Below are 19,565 nucleotides of genomic sequence, written 5' to 3'. Positions count from 1 at the left end.
CAGTCTTCTCATGTATTAAACATCAAAATGTCAAGTACAGTGGGGAGTTCAAACAAAATGATTACAACAACAACTAACTATACAACATTCAAGGATGCTTTATTTATAGGAAGAAAGCAAACTGATTTAACGAAATTTATGCTATTCGATCAGCTGTTCAAAAACACGTGAATCCTCTGCGTCCTCGGATCTAGGTAACGGTCATAGTGATCATTCAATCTGGAGAGTATGGCTGTTGGATTCGTGCTTCTAGATCGTCTCTGTGGCTGAGGATGATGCCACCTAGCTTCACGTGCCCAAAAACAGAGCAACGCAGAGCCGTGCCACCACTGGACACTTCTGTTGACCGGTATTTGCCTCCTCATTGACCGCAGGCTTTTATGGCTGTTCTGGGTGATCTGGAGGGACACGTACCATGTCCTTGACTACTGGAACTTGCCCATGTGGCTCATCTTCTCGGAGGACACCTATAACATATCGTTTAATAAAACAGTTGCGGAATCCGGTGCTGGCTGCAGAAACCTGGATCAGCTGTGGAAACCTGTGTTGGCTGCGGAAACGTAGCATACTGAACCAAAATTCTAAACCAAACAACAGTCACTTAGCATAGTTAGAAAATCATGTAAAAAGTCCTAAAATACAATGATTTAATCAACTTTGTGGATGAAATGAGTGGGAAAAAGGAGGAAATTGATGGGAAAAGAAGACTGAGAGGGTGTGTAAGGAGGTACAGGTTTAAGGTTCTACAGTGTCCAATCCATGATCTAGAATTTTTCTTCATTGACCTAGACCCATAAACACACCCTTGACATTGATCCCATGTGGTTATGATGCTATAACCGCACTCACAGAATTACCTCTGTGTGGTTATGGCCTAAAATCTTGAGTTCTATGCCTATAGTTCTGGGATCTAAGCCACTTTTTTAGTACATCCTCTAGACCATTGCCCATAATTTCTTGAAACTTTCCATAATGCAATCAAAGGAACTAACAATGCTAATCAATCAAATTCAAGCAAGAACTTGACCCAAATATGCCTAATCCATAACAAACATTTCATCAAACACATGGAAAACATGTAAGCTACAAATCATGAATGCATATCTGATCATAAACTGAGAGTCTTCATTTGAGGATCATCGAGAAGGTCTAATTCCCTCTCATGATAGTTGCAATAACACTTGTTATCCCATGCATTCAAAAACCATTCATTAACATATCAAATCATAACAAGAGCCATAGAAAGTATACATCATCTAACCAACGTATAACCGACAAATAACTAGAGTAGAAACCATGGAAAATCAGCCACAATATCACTAACATAATCACCAGACCTATTCATAAATCACAATAGGAAGATATCTATTCTTCATATATTAAAATACCAACCAAGTTAGGGACTTACACATACCACCTGACCATAGATTGGGTTTTAATGAAATCTCTCTTTCAATCAATCACCCCCGTGCCATATTCCAAGCATGCATGTGGGATCTCATGGAATAAACCAAGAAAAAACCAACCAGGGCTTCTAGAGGAAAACCACCTCAAACCTCAACCACAATGATTCCACCTCTATGGTTCAGAAATCACTAAAATTAGCCAAATCATCCTCTACCCTGTCCAGGGCTCCAAGAATTAGTAACTCAACCCACAACCTTCCAGGGCTTCCAAAGTATTTGTTCCAACCATGCCTCCAGGGACTAATAACTCAACCCACCATAGGTTCTAGAGTGTTTGTCCAAAGTAATGGCTATAGGAACTAGTAACTCAACCCAACTTATTCCAGGGCTTCTAGAGTGTTTGTTCCAACCCACAATCATCGACAACATGAGAACTAGTTAAAAAACCAAGTGCAAAAACCCACAACACCATGAATATCCAGGAAATGGCAAGGAAAATCTAAAACCACTGTCAATCCAAGAAAATATCCATGCCAATGACAACACATAACAATAGAATCACATGCACATGCCATGCATCCAAAATTCAACATTGAAATCACACATCCAACCTGTTAACAACAAAGTAATCCAACTATAGTTGTTGATCCAACTGTTTCCTTGCACTCCCTACTTTCCTTTTCGTTATTTTTCCAAATCCAAGTGAATTCCAAGTGCTCCAAGAATACTCTAAGTGTGCAAAAGTATGAGAGAATGAACTAGAGCTTGTTGGAAACCTTTGAGCACTACTAAGAGCGTGGGGGGGGAGGTGGGGGTGAATTAGTAGTGTGATATGTATACGATTTTTTCCTTTTATCAACTTCGCTTACTGAATAACATACATATTAGCAACAAATCACTAAACATGTGCATCACATAAGCATAACTAAAAACCATAAGCAACAGTATAAACAATAAACATTGCACACAACCACATCATCGCACATAAGACACAGGATTTTTGGTGGAAACCCTTCTAAGAGAAAAAACACCCTTGGTATTGTTGTCACTACTTTGCTATGAATTTCTATTAGTCAAGCAATTGGTCTTTTACATAGCTTTTTGACTCCTTTTAGCATGAAGACTTGACCTCATATACAATATGCCAACACCGATCGACTAGGAGACTCGATAGTACTGATAAACTCGGAAGACTCTATTCTCTACGGATCTACAGACTACCATCTACTAAAATCCACCATGATTAATCGACCCTTGCCCAACTTCGATTGGACTATCCAACTACCATTGGATGATAAATAGTTCCTTTTACTGAAGCTTTGATATCACTGCTCCTCTCTCATGAATTCATTGCTCCTTTACCACTATGCAGACCTCCTTTCATTTATTTTCAAACTGGATCCCAAGACACTATGCTCAACAAGAAATCAACTATGCATACATGCTCACAACAACAAGATCTCATCATCAAATAAAATATAAACACCACAAGTAAAATCTCTCCAAAGTGGCTACAATAAATTGAATACATCAGACCGTCACAAAAATATAATTTTGCATAATACTATTAAACACACATGGTAGCAAGAATAATATGAAAGATAAATCATGAGAGTACCAATTCTATTAACAAGAGATATACATTTATAGTACAATATGTGACCGTTGGGTTTCACATCCCAAGGTCTCTTGGACTACTTAGTCTATTCAACTTCCACACTAACCCATTTAAGATTAGATGTCCAACATTCCTCCCCTTAATCCGAAGGGATATGTATGAGTCCAAGAAGAGAGCTATAATACAAAATGTGCAAAAATGCATGGCAGCACAAGGCTGAATGTTCTCTCTGAAATGTTGGTATAAAGGGCGGTGGTTTAAGGATGACCACCAACACTGGAACACTTAGTGCAATTCCTAGAACTCTTCCAAAACTAGAAAGAAACTGAAGTCTTCTGCTAGAAGAAGTGCTCCTATTGTTTTAAAGAGGGAAACCTTCAACCATGAAAGGGAGGTCTCACCCCGCATAAAAGGGAGAACTTCAACCTGAAAAGGGAAGTCTCAACCTGTGATGGTTTAAGGATGACCAACAACTTTGGAATGCTTAATGCAATTCCTGGAACTCTTCAAAAACTGGCAAGAAGCTGGAGTCTTCTGCCAGAGGAAGTGTTCTCAATTTTGCTCCTGGAATTCTTCCGAAACTGGCAAGAAGCTGAAGCCTTCTGCTAGAGGAAGTGTCCCAGATTACCAACTGAAGGCATATTCAGGGGAATCTTTGTTTCTGGCTACAACTCTGAATCTGGTATGGCTTGTAGATGACCATCATTTCCCCCCTTGTCAGATACAAGGTGAGATGATGGAGAAAATTCAACTGCAAGATTTTTCAATAATCTGGAACGAGTTCTGACATGTGTTTGGAATATCTTCTTGGTTGTTGATTCCCATTTCCAAGAAGAGATCCATCCAAGATGAATCTTTGTTCTTGCAGGACGCTTGTTTTTGAAGCATCTGTTTGAAGAATGACTGGTTTTATGACAATGCTTACATGGATGAAGATCAAAACAATGATCTTTTAGATGGCCAGCTCGGTCACGGTGTTGGCATTTCACAATGTATTGTTGTTGTTGCTGTTGTGGAAGAGGATCAAAATATGGAACAACTGGATGTGAACTGTCATGAATGAATCTAACACTCTGAAACTGAATGGGCTTTGAGTAGTCTGGAATATGAAAGGACAAGTCCTTGTCATATCCAAGACTAGTTTTGTGCTTGTTGTGGACAAGCTGTTCCCAAGGTCTGATGATGGGCTTGGGAAGTGCAAACTGAGTTTCTGCATCTGCATGTACAACTGCTACTTTATTGGGCACTGGATCTGAATGAACTTCAACAATAGTGTCTCGTTGTTTATGGGAGTCTATTTCATTGTTCTGAGCAAAAACAGGTTCAGAATGATGACTCCACTGCTGTAATTCTTCCTGCTGTAGCTTTGTCTCAAGTTGCAAAAACTCAATATTCTCATGTGCATTTTGGAGACAAAATTTAATATTGTAAAGAGAGGTTTTGTTGATCTTAACCATCTCATCAACGGTGGAAAGTATTAAATTATTCAGTAGTTTCAATACATCATCTATTCTATCCATTTCAAACCAATATAATCAGAGAAGTGATGTTATCTTCAGCTACAAATTGGTCTATAAAATGATAAATAATTGCAACTATTAGATGAGTATTTCAGCCTCCAATTTGACTCCTTAATAAATTTGGCATAGGCAATATATTTGGAACACATACTCGCCCTTGACACCTTGAGATTTCAGAGCACAATTAAATCTGAAAACACAACTCAATCCTTAGGTAATGTGACAAATAATACATCCCTTATTGTCTGATCATAAACCCTATGATATGTAATTCAAACTTTAGATCTGGTGTAATTTCTCCACAAAGATCTCAGCCTTTGACAGTTAGATGGAGCCAAGAATAAACAATTTTCTGTTTGCTATGTTCAACCCTTTTTCGTTGGTGTAAACACTAGCAAGAAACCCAACCTCTTCACTATTGTAGCAGCTCCCACACACTGATGCTCTGTGTGACTCGGTCTTCCTAATGGAAGAAATATATATCTGAAAAAATATGCAGAGCGCTTGAGAAAGCAGACTTGACTTCCACACTCATTGAAGTTTCTGTTCAATGCTTTAAACACTGTGTATATAATGCAAATTGTTCCACCACTTCAAATGAACCATACATATCACACACAGGTCACGAACTTTCGATTCATTTCAATGCATATTATTTCCTAGCGTATACATGCTTTAGTTGTCATAGTGAATTCTTCTAAATCATTTGCCATCAGTATTCGTTCTCACAGGTCCATCAAAAGCACAAGTATTCCATGTGAAGGTTTTTAACGGATCTATTTGCAAATGTCGGCCAAGATAAGATGTCAGTATGGAATTCTTTGATTTGTAATTCTTTATCGGTGATTTCACAGAATCTGCCAAAGGGTCGCCACCATTTCCATCACTTAAGCGACTACCGCCCAGGGATCACTGCTACTCATCGATGAAGCATAGATTTATGTATCAAATAATAGGCCACATGAATGGACCAAATAACACAACATATTCTCGTGCAAGACAATGAAACAAAAGACTCAAGCATTCAATACATCCTTCAATGTATCCAATGCAACGACAACAACTCCAAGCTGTGGAGTAGGGTTTTTCCAAAAGCTACGAGAGCATTCTGCAAAGCTGTGGAGTCAACACTTGACTGAATTGTGTAGGAGAGACGTTTGACTTGCAATGGCTTATAATGATTGGCACCAACTTTAATGCATTTCACACGGTAATCGTAGGTTCCAACATTCAGTATTTATCGACACATTCAATAAAAACTAGCATTCACTCAACAATACCTCAACCAACGATTTCAACGCACTCACAAGACCAACATTCACTTAACAATACCTCAACCAACGATTTCAATGGTCTTGAAAAATAACTCACGCACATGTAAGAACCATTTACCATACATGAGCTCCATACCATATAACCCAACATATATTGGCCTTCAAAAACAAGTGAATCACAGATATGAAGAGCATTGACACCAATATATATATCGCACATTCAAGCACCGTGTACACATTGTCAATGCAGAACCATACCGTATATACGATGTTCAATAAACCAGTCATGCCAACACTCCAATCATACGTTCCAAACGTTGTGTTCGCACCATTCTGGCCTCTCCGTACATCGCACAAGCTCATTAAAATGAAACAACCAGTAATTTACGCAGAGACAATCCAATGTTACACACCAAATATAATATATACCACGACGACTTTATTACGACCCTTTGAATGAAACTCCCATAGAAGGATTCACAATGAGATGAACACACCATTCAAAAGTACCATTCAAGGGAAGCGGCTTCCTATACCAAAATCCCCAATGCCCTCTCTTTTTTTCGCCTTACTTTCTTACTTTCATCGGTCTCTAGATTCTCCACGCATCAGCAGCATACCATGTCATCTCCACGCATGAAAAGGTCAGCACATCTCCACGCATCTCAGGTATTATTACCACAATAACCACGCATATCAGATGTTATAGCCACGCATATCAGGTATTATAACCACAATAACACGCGTATAACAGTGTTCAGGTATTATAACCACAATAATATGCGTATAACAACGTTCAAATACCAAAACGATTTCTAATGCATACTCCAGCAATTACCAGACAGGATTTGAATGTTTAGTGGTGAGGATTCCACGCTCACCGCACCAAGCGCCTCGCCCAAACTCAGAGATACAAACTGAAGACAACATCGCACGAAGAATAGGCAGAGGAACGTTTCAACCTGGAGCAGCGATTCATTCAGGTGAATGCACAGTGCTTCTGAAACGTTTATGATAGTGTCAGGCAGAGGAGCGTTTGCAATGTCAGGTGTAGGTCTGCATAAAAGGAATATGGCAGACAGGTAGGTAATGGCAGCGTATTGTATGGAGCAGCGCTTTTAAATGGAGCGTTTATGGACAGAGAGTGCAGGTAATGGCAGACAGAGGTCAGGTAACGCAGAAGAGAGTCTTAAAATAGCCAGAGTCAGGTGCAGCGTATACAGTGCCAGAGGTCAGGTAGAAGAGGCAACAGATTTCTGGCAGACAATGAATTAATGGAGCATTTCAGGTAATGGGCAGAACTGACATATATATAGAGACCACAAAACAAGTGGCTCAAATTTGAGCAGGACCAGCAATCGCCCGCTCTGATACCATGTTAAACACACATGGGAGCAAGAATAATATGAAAGATAAATCATGAGAGTACCAATTTTATTAACAAGAGATATACATTTATAGTACAATATGTGACCGTTGGGTTTCACATCCCAAGGTCTCTTGGACTACTTAGTCTATTCAATTTCCACACTAACCCATTTTGGATTAGGTGTCCAACAAATACAACTAACAACATGAGAAACTATGGCTACGTGTTAAATGTATTAGTAGCCCCTTAAAAAATGTGTGAGAGAATCACCAACATATACTCTGGCAATATACAAAAGTCTCCAAACAATTCTACTCCATCAGCTTCAATTTTGTTCTATTCTGCAACATGCTTTAGATTTGCTCACTATTCAGTCATTAAAACTCATAGACTGAAGCATCTAGGCTCTACTCAAGTTATGAAGCATAATCTCCTTCTCCGATACCTTCTCACTCTCATACATACATCATCAACTCATAATCAACAACCACAAAGCTCACAAGACAAGAATATAAAACATGTAGGGCGAAATTGAGCTTGGGGCTAAGATCAAAGGTGCACAAATTGGACCAAATCAATTCACTAACATCACCACTTGTGCACTAAATGCATTCACATCATGAGAGGACCTTTTCAAACCATTTGCGATATTTTTCACTTTTTTCTGGAAGCCTATAGGAATTTCCAAGCTAATTCCCTTTCGAACAGTGTGAGGAATGTAGAGAAAATCTCATAAAATCCCTCTGTCACATGCATGAAACTATATCCATGTGACTAGGGCCTACAACCACTCCCATAAGCTTGACTTCATGTGACTGGAGACTTCCATTCACTCCCACAAGCTTGCCTCCATGCGACTGCGGCTAAGGAAGAGGAAAATCATCAATACTTTAGCTAAGAACCTCTGCCATTAGTTAGATACTCTTCTCCATCATATGTACTAACCTCCAAACCTCTAACATGGCCTCTGACACATCTTCAAGTGGATCAAACATACCTCCCAAGTGTTTGCCAAATTGACCTAGAAGGCCAAGAAAAAAAATTGGCAAGTGGGCTAATAAGTCCTCCACTCTCCATCAATCAACACCAATAGCTGCAACACCTCTAAATAGGCCTTCAAACCTATGTGGCACCATCATCAAGCCATCACATCACTATTACAAGTCATCCTCATAAGCATAGACATGAATACCTAATGAAGACCTAGTTAACAACTCAACTAGTGTGCCATGGACCATCTCTATCACATGTAGATATGTATGATCAACATGTAGTAGCATCCTCTACCTGTAGCAACATTCTTTATCTTGAATCATCAACAAACCATCATGAAATTTCTATCATGAACATGCCAACTCATCTAAGACCATCATGCTACCATCATGAGTGTGTCATCATCATAGGACAACATTAATGCCAACACAATCATCCCAATGTCAACTCAACTAGCAGCATCATGACCATGTTGACATCAATGTCAATACTACAATGCCAACAATCTATTTCCATATGGCCAAATATATGGAATATATAACACTCCACATGGCCAAGATATGTAGAAAGAGGATTAGATATCCTGCTGCTCATGATAGATCTAAAACTTGCATTAAATGTGTCTCTGCCATCGTCTTATGGCCAAATAAGTGACATGAGTAACAATAACCATAAAAATCACAATTATACCTGAATGCCAATCTCCTTGGCTGCTGAAATTGTTGGAATCTTTGCTGATATGGTCTATATGTTTTTCTCCAACAATTTGTTGCAACATGTTCAAACTTGTGACAATTGTAACATTCTATACTATGCACGAAAGGAACAAAAGGAATTTGATTCCTTTGAAATTTTACAAAACTACCACGATTATCTCTAGGAGCAAAAGATCTTCTGAATGTAGGTGCTCCTTGAGATTTCCTTCTCTGCTACCGGTTGTGCTACTTGATCGACTGTTGGTTTTGCTTGCTTTTCTGTTGCTGGATCTTTTGTTTGATAACTGGCTATTATATTTGCTTCTTATTTCCTTGGATCTCACTTTTGCTGTTGGTATTGTTTGCTATAGGTTTCTTGGGTTCTTCTTTGGTTTTTTTACCTACATGCAAACTAGACTCACCTTTTTGAAATCCAAGACCAAATTTATCCATTGGTGATCTTTGGATCTCAAGAAAATTATCCAAGTCTATCATGCTCTTCTCCATATTTCGTTTCTTTCTCAAGGAAACAACTTCAACTTCTAATCTCTAAACCTCTTCTACCTTAACTTGATGTTTCTTCCTCATACCTTCCTCAACTTTTTCTGATTATGCCAATTTAATCTTTAAGCTGACAATCTCTTCCTTAAGCTTGGCCTCCTTATAATCACAAATCCTTGATAGTTTTCCCCGATCCTTGCATGCAATTGTTAGTGTATAAATCTGAGCTATAAGACCCTTACTAATAATCTCATCTTCACTATGTGCTTCAACATGATCTAAATCTGAATCATCAAAATTATAACTTGTTGATGCCTCGAAAATCGCTGCATCAACATTGGGGAAAACCACCCGGTTCGGACCTTAAAGGCAACTCCTTTTCCGTTTGGTGTGGTGGCTCCGACTGGATATAATGGGACCAATTTCCCAATGATTTGTAAATAGGATGGATAAGTGGTTGATTTTCTATTATCTAATGATAATGATGGATGATTTATTCTAGAATGCAAAATTATAAACAACTTAATCTATCTCGGGAAATTTCCACTTTAGTGCAACTTTTGATGATCTTTATCTACAAATAGGCATATAGATGACTCCATTGATAAACAAAGACATTCATTCATATGATAATTACTTTGTTCAAGTATTTGAACAAAGTAATCATTAAAACATTATTACACTATTGTTCATATATCATTGATGTAAATATGATTGAAAGAATAACATTCCTTAAACATTAAATAGTGATAAGTATAATGAGTGTTGTTAAAACACATACATATATCAAATGATAGCAAGATTGAATAAATGTTGATTCATATAAAAGAGTGGAGCAAAGACATAGATAATAGTACCATATGTAATTTGGATCCCTTCTGATATCAATCGCATTCAAATTCTGTCTTCTAACTCAGAAATACTCTCACAAAAAGCAATAGTGCATATCTCATCAAAGTATTCTTCATTAAAATTCAGAATATAGGCCCAGTATTCATAAAAAATATATATCAAAAGCACAATAGTGTGACTCCCGATCCAAGTTTTATACAAAAATTGAGGACCCCTTCTAAAGACATGAAAGGGTCTATAAATACTATCTAAGCTAACTGATTATGAAATAAAAATGCTATTAGGTGGTATAACCAAATCATGAAAATATCCTTGAAATAGGCCTACTTGCAGTTGGTAGAATGATTCACTATTTTGGCCGATCATCCTTTGGCTTGAGCTAGCAGATAGCAAGCATTGGTTGCAATTCTAGAGGGTGACTCAAACATGAATGCAGTTGCCCTGCATACGTAGCATCATGTTCAGGAATTATGTAACCGATTGGATCGGTTAAACATTTCAATGTTGCCTTTTGACTGTATGGTTTAACTAGGAAGAACCATAAGGCATCCCGAGTTAAACTTTGGATGCCTGTTATTAATCTCTCCTTCTGTTCTAAATCCTGAATACATGATTGTTCCACTGCTTTAGCTGATGGAAATTTACCTGGAGTGCACTCTGAAATCAAATTAGATAGATAAAGAGTATCATTGATTAATTCAATCAAATTACCGGTTGCTAATCTACATCTTGAAGTTTCCCTTTTTGATTTCATCAATTGTGATTTCCATTCTAGGAAAAGAATTTCCTTGTGTGATTCTAGAATTCTAGGTAGATTTGCAACTTGCCCTTCACTGGTTTCTTGCCAGGCAAGAAATTTTGTTAATGTCTCATTGGCCTGTTCCAAATTTTGCCTTGCGTCAATTGATTTGTCAATCATTGATGAAGAAATCTCACAGAGGGGCTCAGCAAGGGAAATATTATGACATAGTAAATTTAATTGTTTAATAAATGCCTTATTGATCTGGAGAGCTTTGGATCTAAACTCTGCTGGTTGAGGAAAACTTTTGAACTTTTCTATCTGTTGTGATAGTTGAGCGATTTTCTCATCTTTTGTTTTGCTCATTTGTTCATTCATTGATTTCAGCTTGGCCAGTGCTAGGGATAGTTCTTTTTGTTTCTGAACTGCACTTTGGTCTATCCTCTGCTTCTCCTTGAGCAATTGCTCATTTAGTTGGTTGTTTAATTGCTGCTGTGCTACTAACTACTGTTCTAATTGCTCTATTCTCTGTTGTCTTTCGGATACCTGTGCCTCTAATGAAACAATTGTTTGATCCTTTTCCTTAAGTAAATTGCTCACTTCTGATGCTTTATCCATAGTGGCTGCCAAGTATGCCCCAACATATTGAGAGAGTTTTGTGAGGTCTTCAGAAGGATTGAATTCTTCTTTCCATACCACATTAGCCATCTCTGTTTGTGCAGGTAAAATGGAAGATTGATCAAGTCTTCTCTTTTTCCTTTGTCTTTTTACTACAGCCCTATGCTTAGGGCTGTAGAAGACATCTAAAGGTGGTATTTCTTCTATATGAAAAACGATTTCATCTGATGGATCCTTAGGAATTATCTCTACATCTTCACTTACAGGTGGGCTGCCGGTTCCATCAGTTGGAACCGTATTTATTGTTGTCTTATGACCAATTGTCACTTCAGGCGTGCTAAAACCCTGTGAATTATCAAGATTGCTTGTAATGGAATCGAACTATTGCCATTCTTTAAGGAGCTTAGGATCAATCTGAGTATCTATATCCATGTGTTCACTACCTTTTCCCTGTTCTTTCTCATGTTCTGGCTCTTTTTCTTTCTTAGGAATTTTTTCCATAGTAGGAGGTTTGTTAACAGTTTGCTATTCAAGCTCGCTTGACTGGATTGCTCGGGTGGTGGCTAATAAGTCTAGAGGCAGAGTTTGCAACCTCTGTTCTCTAAGAATTTTAAACTTTTCCAACCCTTCATCTTGATACTTGATCCTGGCCAATGTTTTTACCTGAAATAGTGATTCTGCTGAGGAAAATAGGCCATCAAAGTCATCTTTTTCATGATCAAACTTTGTAAGTTTGGCATGTTCAAGAACATTATAGGCAACTTTTCTTGGATCATATTGTCTATTGGGGATTGTTGCAAGATTGAGCATTTGTATTTTTTCTGCCTTCTTTTCTGCATGTTGGTAATCATGGAGAGTGAAAACACCGCATCTTAAAGGAAATGTAGGCCATACCTATTTCTTAGAATTTCTAAGGGTTTTGGATGTCCCTTCTGTTGTTACCTGATAGGCCAATTTGCGAGCTAACAGCTTATCAAGCACATACAGGGGAAGGACATGTGGTTTTGTAAGGCTACCAAAAATCTTTATATAAGTAAACTTGTCTTCTTCGAACCAAGTACCTACTGCAGTCAAGTCAATCCCTGCATCCTCGAAAATCCTGGGGTAGGCTTATCAAAAATAGCATAGTAGACAGGCAACATAAAACCATTGCAAACTTTGTACAAATGGTTTTTGTAGTGAGCCTTCCATAACAATTGATGATAAATATGGATTTGATTAGGGTCTTAGGGATTCCATCTCCATCCGAGTACCGGATATTTGGAATTAAAGCAAAGAGTATCCATAATATAAGAACTATAATAAAAAGGGGGAATGGTCTTGGTAGTTTTACATGCATTTGATCTGAATTTGAGAGTTTTCGTGGCTAATTTGTCGGACAAAATATTTGCCAATCCATCACATAGCTGTTGATAGTTGCCTCCATTAGAGGGACCATTTCAATAGTGAACTTGGAAGAGTCATGTATTCCCCACATTCTACACATCATAGCTCCGGCATAACAGTAAGGAGAAGCTAATGAGTCCACAGAGTACTTACCTGATGATTCGTGCTTGTGCTTCTTGGGAAAATGTCTCCACTGCCTAATCGGGGCTGATTCTGACTTGTTTTCATTTGCAAATTTTTCAAGGAAGGCTTTGTTGTACCACTTTTCAGGCTCAGGCAAGTGATACATTTTCCTTAGATCATCAGGCTGAAATGAGCCAAATATCCTCCCATCAGCTGTGCAGAATGTTCTGTTTGAGACTGGAATTTCCTCTACTACCCATCTTACTATGTCAGTATATGGGAGAATTTTTTCTCACGCTGCTATTCTATGCAAATATGAACAAGCTAAATCTTTGAGGGATGCTTCTGATTTGTTACTTGAGTCATCTGTGGCTCCTTCTGATATTTCCTCCAGCTCCTCAACTTCTATTAGATTATAGATGCTCTCCCAGCTAGTGTTTCCTAGACCGCGGCACGTAGTGTCTGAGATTAACCCTTTTTTGCTTGTTCCTAGATCTTTCGCTGGATGCACTGTTGTTGTAGGAGCTGATGCTGTGTATTTCTTTGATTTCTTTCCCATTTGTTTCAAATTTATGATTTCAGCGGAATTCTGCACAAGATATTTGAAAAATGTGATACAAAGAAATGTTGTTGTAGACCAATATGATAATGAAAAAGAGTTATGTCGACCAACAGGTGATAATGGATTTTAATAAGATTGCCACGGATAAAATCTAAAAAAAGGATCTACCCTTAACTTCTTCATTGATTAACCGTTTAACTTATAAATTGTGGTAAAGGAGGTTTTAAATGCCCATCATGTCGTTTATATGCTGAATGATTCATTCAATCGTGGCTTATATTTTTTTAATGGATGATCAGTGATAATTTGCAAATCGGCAATCGGTAACGTGAAAGGAAAGGCTTTAATGCTTGTTTTAAACATCTCCGATCACCGAAAGGTGATACAATGCATGAAAACCTTTTAAATATATTCTCGAGATATGCGCCTCATTAATGCATTGCAATCGGGGAATGGATTCGGGTTTTATTGTTGTATCAATGTGGTTTCACCGATTGCCGATGGCGATATACTTTATTGCATTGGAGGATTTGAGCCTGCCTTCAATCATGTGTTGGCTTGTTGCTATCATTTTCGATTTGCCGATTGCGATATGCTTTATCGCATCGGAGGATTTTAAGAGGCTCTATTACATTGTGCTTTGGCATTTAACTTTTTCAATATCCGATTGTGATTGCCTTTTCGGATCGGAGAGAATGGATGTGTCTTTGCGCATGCTTCCTTTGTTATTGCGATATGCGATCTTCTGATCGCTTTATCGCAATAACGAAGAATTTTATAATATTTTAAAGCCACATTTTATTTCTATTCAAAAGGCTTTTAAAATAATTCATTTATGTTAAGCCTTTTGATAAGGGTTTTTCTTATGATGGGTTAATACCAACTTATTTACACATCTAGCTAAGTTTATTTTAAAAGGGACCCATTTCATATTATGATTTTTGTATAAAATTTATATGAAATTGGGGGTTGTTGTACAGCACAACAATTGGCGATTCACTGGGAGAAAAAATTATCTCTAGGAAAATAATAAAATACTTTAAACTTTCTTAATATGAAAATCTTAATTGATAGAGAAAATATAATATAACTAGATAATCATAGATTCTGAAAGCAATGTTAACTATTTTTGCTATTTCCTCTCTTTTTAAAATTACATACATTCTAAGCTTTAAATAAACCTTAATTGGTCGATAATGATAAAACAAAAGACTTTTCCAACTTAGCTTTTATAATGACTCCTTTATCATAGGTAAAGCCTTTGCTGCCAACAAACGTCTATAGTCTCAATAGGGTTACATTTTAACCATTTGATCATTCATTATTCCATCCATTTCAGAGTATAACTAAAAAGAATGAATCCAAAAGATATGTTTCCATATTTTCTGTATTGCATTTTCCTTTTTTCCTTATTTTGTAAGATAAAAAGCCATTGTCCTGGTTTGGTGGCCAGCTGTTGACAATGCCATTCACTGGTTGTAATTTAACTGAACAAGTTGGCTTGTGATGAGACCCCTTGTCTTATAATTATAAGTCATTACCCTGTTTTGGTATGCAGTTTTGGTAATGTCAGTTGAACTATTCCCCTATGATCATGGTAAGTAGGCTTATAATAAGACCTCTTATCTTTTATATCAAATATATTTTAGAATTACACTCTGAGTAATTATAAACTTTGATGGATGGGATGAACAATTTTCTCCTTAAGAGAAAATGGATGACAGGGTGGGAGTTGAAGATGCTAAGATTGAATCAGTCTCTGTTTTGTATTGATAACCGTTTTCAGGCCTCTTAAAACTTTAAAATGATTTACGGTATTTCTAAGTTTTAAGAAGATTTCACAAAAATAAAATGGGGTATTTAGAATCTAATTATACCTAATTTCCTAGAATTTTCTTTTTCTTTTAAGGCTTCCATTTCTTAAAAGTAAATATCAAAACTATTTCCTTTTGATTAACTTTTTCAATACAAAAAAGACCAATGGGAGGCTTTTCACAACTTTATTTTCCTAGGATTTAAAAAAAAAAAAATTATTCACAGAAAATCCTGCTAAAAATTGAATATTTACAAAGGGAGAAGGGGTTACCTCCTCAATTGAAGAATTTTTTTCAAGATAAGGCTGTTGACAGGAAGAGAATCTCTCTTTCCTGATAGATCTTGCAATATGAATGTAGAAGGGCCTATCTTCTCGCTGATTTGGAATGGTCCAAGCCACATTTTCTGGAACTTAGTGTGTTTTCCTTTATCCTCATGGGCTTTGTCCCACTTCAAAACTAGATCACCAACTTGTAAATGTTTTGAGCTGGTTGAAGTTGCATCGAAAGATGACTTAATAATCTGCTGATGTTTTGCATGTATAATTCGGGCTTTCTCTCTTTCTTCTTCTAGTTTCAGGATTTGATCATGTCTTAGTTGAATAGAAGATGAGGGACTTTCTTCAATAAACTGCACTAACGCTAGTGATGGAAGCACTAAGTTTGCTGGTATGACGGCTTCCTTTTTATACACTAGATTAAATGGAGAAGTGCCTATGGAGGCCTTTTGTGTTATTCGGTCAGCCCATAGTGCAAATATCAAAGATTTATGCCAGTTTTTATGATTCTGCTCAATAGTTCTCTTAATGATTTTGATAAGATTTTTATTGGTGGATTTTGCTAAGCCATTACCCTGAGGGTAGTAGTTTGTAGAATACTTCAATTTAAATCCCCTTTTGATAGAAAACTCAAATATAGAATTTCCAGAGAAGTAAGATGCATTATAAAAAATAAGAGCATTTAGGACACCAAACCTGGTAATGATGAACTGATCTATAAACTCAATGATTGCCTCAGAGTTTGCTGTCTTCAAAGGAATTGCTTCAACCCACTTAGTAAAGTAATCAATGGTTGTGAGGATATACTTATGTTGTTTGGATGAATGTGGCATGATTTCTCCAATGATATCCAGTCCCCATTGTTCAAAAGGTTGTTAAATGTTGACTGGTTGTAAAGGGAAAGCTGGCTTTCTTTGTCTTCCACTAGCAATTTGAAAACTTTGGCATTTCCTTACATATTGATGAGTATCTCTGAACAAGGTAGGCTAGTAATACCCATCATGAATGATTTTATGAGCTGTTGTATCAACTCCAAAATGTCCCCCTGCTGGTCCATCATGTAGTTCTTGCAAGACCTTTTGTGTATCACGTTTTTCTAGGAATCTTAACAAAATTGAATCATAATTTCGTCTAAACAATACATCATTTATAATTATGAAGTTTTTTCTTTCAATATTATGGCACATTCGTTTTTATAGGAAATATTGGAAGGATCATATCCATTTTTCAAATAGAAAATCAGATCTACATATTGGGATTCAGGATTAGTGGTACTTATCTGATTGATTTCTTCGGTATCTTTTATACTTTCAGGTTCTTGAATGTTAGAAGCTCCTGCTAATAATCTGCAAAACCTTGGCCTTTGACAATCTTTGCTGGTTTGATTTCCAAGTCATATTCTTGTAGTGCTGTGACCCAATTTTCTCTCTTTTCTCCTAATTCCCTTAGAACTAGTAACTGTCTTACTGCTGAAAAAGGGACTATAACTTTTGTGTGAGCTTTTAAGAGAAAGGGTCTGTAGTGTTTAATGGCTTTGTATACAACAAAGGCTTGTTTTTCAACTTTTGAGTAATTAAGTTTAGCACCTTGAAGGTTTGAACTATAAAATGAGATTGGTGCTTCCAAGTTTTGATCGTTAATTTGCATCAGCACTGCTGCGTAAGATGAATCGGATGCAAGAGTATATAACATGAAATGATTTGAAAAATTAGGAGTGCTTAAAGCAGGGGCATTTATAATTGATTGTTTGATGGAATCAAATGCCTATTTTTCTAAAGGCCCCCATTTAAACACTGAATTTTTCTTGATCATGGTTTGTAATGGCAAAACAATCTGAGATAAATCTAGAACAATTCTTTTTACAAAGTTAATTTGACCTAAAAATGACTGCATGGATTTTTTATTATGAGGGAATGGAATATTAGAAATCTCTTTGATTCTATCTGGATCAATATAAATACCATCCTTTGAAACAATGAAGCCCAAGAGCTTACTTTGATCAAGAGCAAAAAATGACTTCTTTGGATTGACTGAGATACCATACCTTTTGCAATGTTGAAACATTTGTTTCAGATCATGTAAATGATTTGATCTTTTCTTGGAGAACATCATAATATCATCTAAATAGACAACTACTGATTTGTTGATAAGTCCTTTGAATGCAATGTCCATCTCTCTCTGGAACGTATCTCCATCGTTGATTAATCTAAGAGGCATCTTTTGGTAGGCATAAGTTCCCCACTTGGTTCTAAAAGTAGTCTTGAGTCTGTCATTAGGGTGTACCAAAATTTGGTTATATCCTGAAAAACCATCTAAGAAGGACATTAGTTCAGAACCTGCTACTGAAGGGAGTGTTTGCTCCATGGTAGGTAAAGGGAAGTCATCCTTTCGACTTGCTTTATTAAGATTTATGAAATCAATACAAATTCTAATGTCACCATTTTTCTTCCTTACTGGCACCATATTGGACACCCAGTTTGAATGTTTAACAGGAAAAATTATCTTAGCCTTCAAGAGTTTGTTTAATTTAGCTTTAATTTGTCTCTCTAAGTTAGGATGAATCTTCCTTAACTTATGTTGTGCTAGTTTTTGTTCAGAAAGCATTGGAATAGTATGCTATATGATAGATGTATCATATGTTTTCAAATCATCATACTTACAAGCGAAGACATTTTTATATTTATGCAATAATCTAATGAATGTAATTCTTTCTTCTGAAGAAAGTCCTAATCCCAAATTGATGTTTTGTGGATTATGCTCAGTACCAAGGTTTATCAATTCAAATCTCAAAGTAGAACTTTGGAGCTTTGAATTGGTAACCTGTTTAAACCTGTCTTTGATGTCATAAAGATCTTCAAGCTTAACCACTGGTTTAGGTATTGAATTTTCTTCAAGCTTTTCCTTCATTTGAAGGTCATGGTCACTTTCATCAATAATTTGATCATCATAGGATTTGTTAGATGTTAAGAAATTTAAAATGTCTTCATCGTGATTTAACACTCGCCGATTAGTGACATTATCAGGAATTGATGGTCTGAAAATTAACTTTACTGAGAATCTATCTGGGTTGTAATCTTCAGATGGAAGGAGCTTGGAAGCAACATTAGCTAGTAAATCTGTTGTTGCATTCTGGGACCTAGGGATGGGAGAAATATTGAATGCTAAAAATTGAGATATAAGATCCTGTACCAAGGATTGATAGTGTTTAAGGTGACTAGAAAGGCAATGAATAATATTTCTGACTTGTTTTATAACAATTTTCGAAGCACCAAACACTTTCAAATATTGAACTTTAAGACTAATTGCTTTGTAGAGTCCTTGAATCAAGGATTCATATTCAGCTGTATTGTTTGTGCATTCAAATTTCAATCTACATGATAACGAGGTCTTTTCTCCCTCGGGACTAACTAAAATACACCCTGCTCCTGCACCTTCACTAGATTTAGACCCATCAAAATATAATGACAAAAAAAAGGTTTGTCTATAGTTTTATTTACAGTTTCCTCAACAATTTTAACACATCTTGACGTATCTGTTTGTGAAAAATTTTCAATTTGAGATGTGAAATTATTAACTGAGAAAGGGGATGGTTGAGCAGTAAAATTTCCAAAGAATGGTTCGGATGAGTAATTCCCCAAAATGTTGTTGTTGAATGCTATTGGTTGATTTTCTTGTTCAAATTCAGTGGAAATATGGGTCATGTGTTTCTCTTGATCAATATTGATCCGATTTGGCTTTCCTTTATAAGGCAGTCACATATGAGACCAATCGATGGAAATATAACCATGAAGTTTCTCAGACCAGTCTCTACTCAAAA

Source organism: Pinus tabuliformis, chromosome X, assembly GCF_031772625.1.
Source record: "Pinus tabuliformis cultivar Carrire ecotype Pingquan chromosome X, CPIR1, whole genome shotgun sequence".
NCBI lineage: Eukaryota > Viridiplantae > Streptophyta > Pinopsida > Pinales > Pinaceae > Pinus > Pinus tabuliformis.
Note: the sequence above shows the minus strand (reverse complement) of the source record.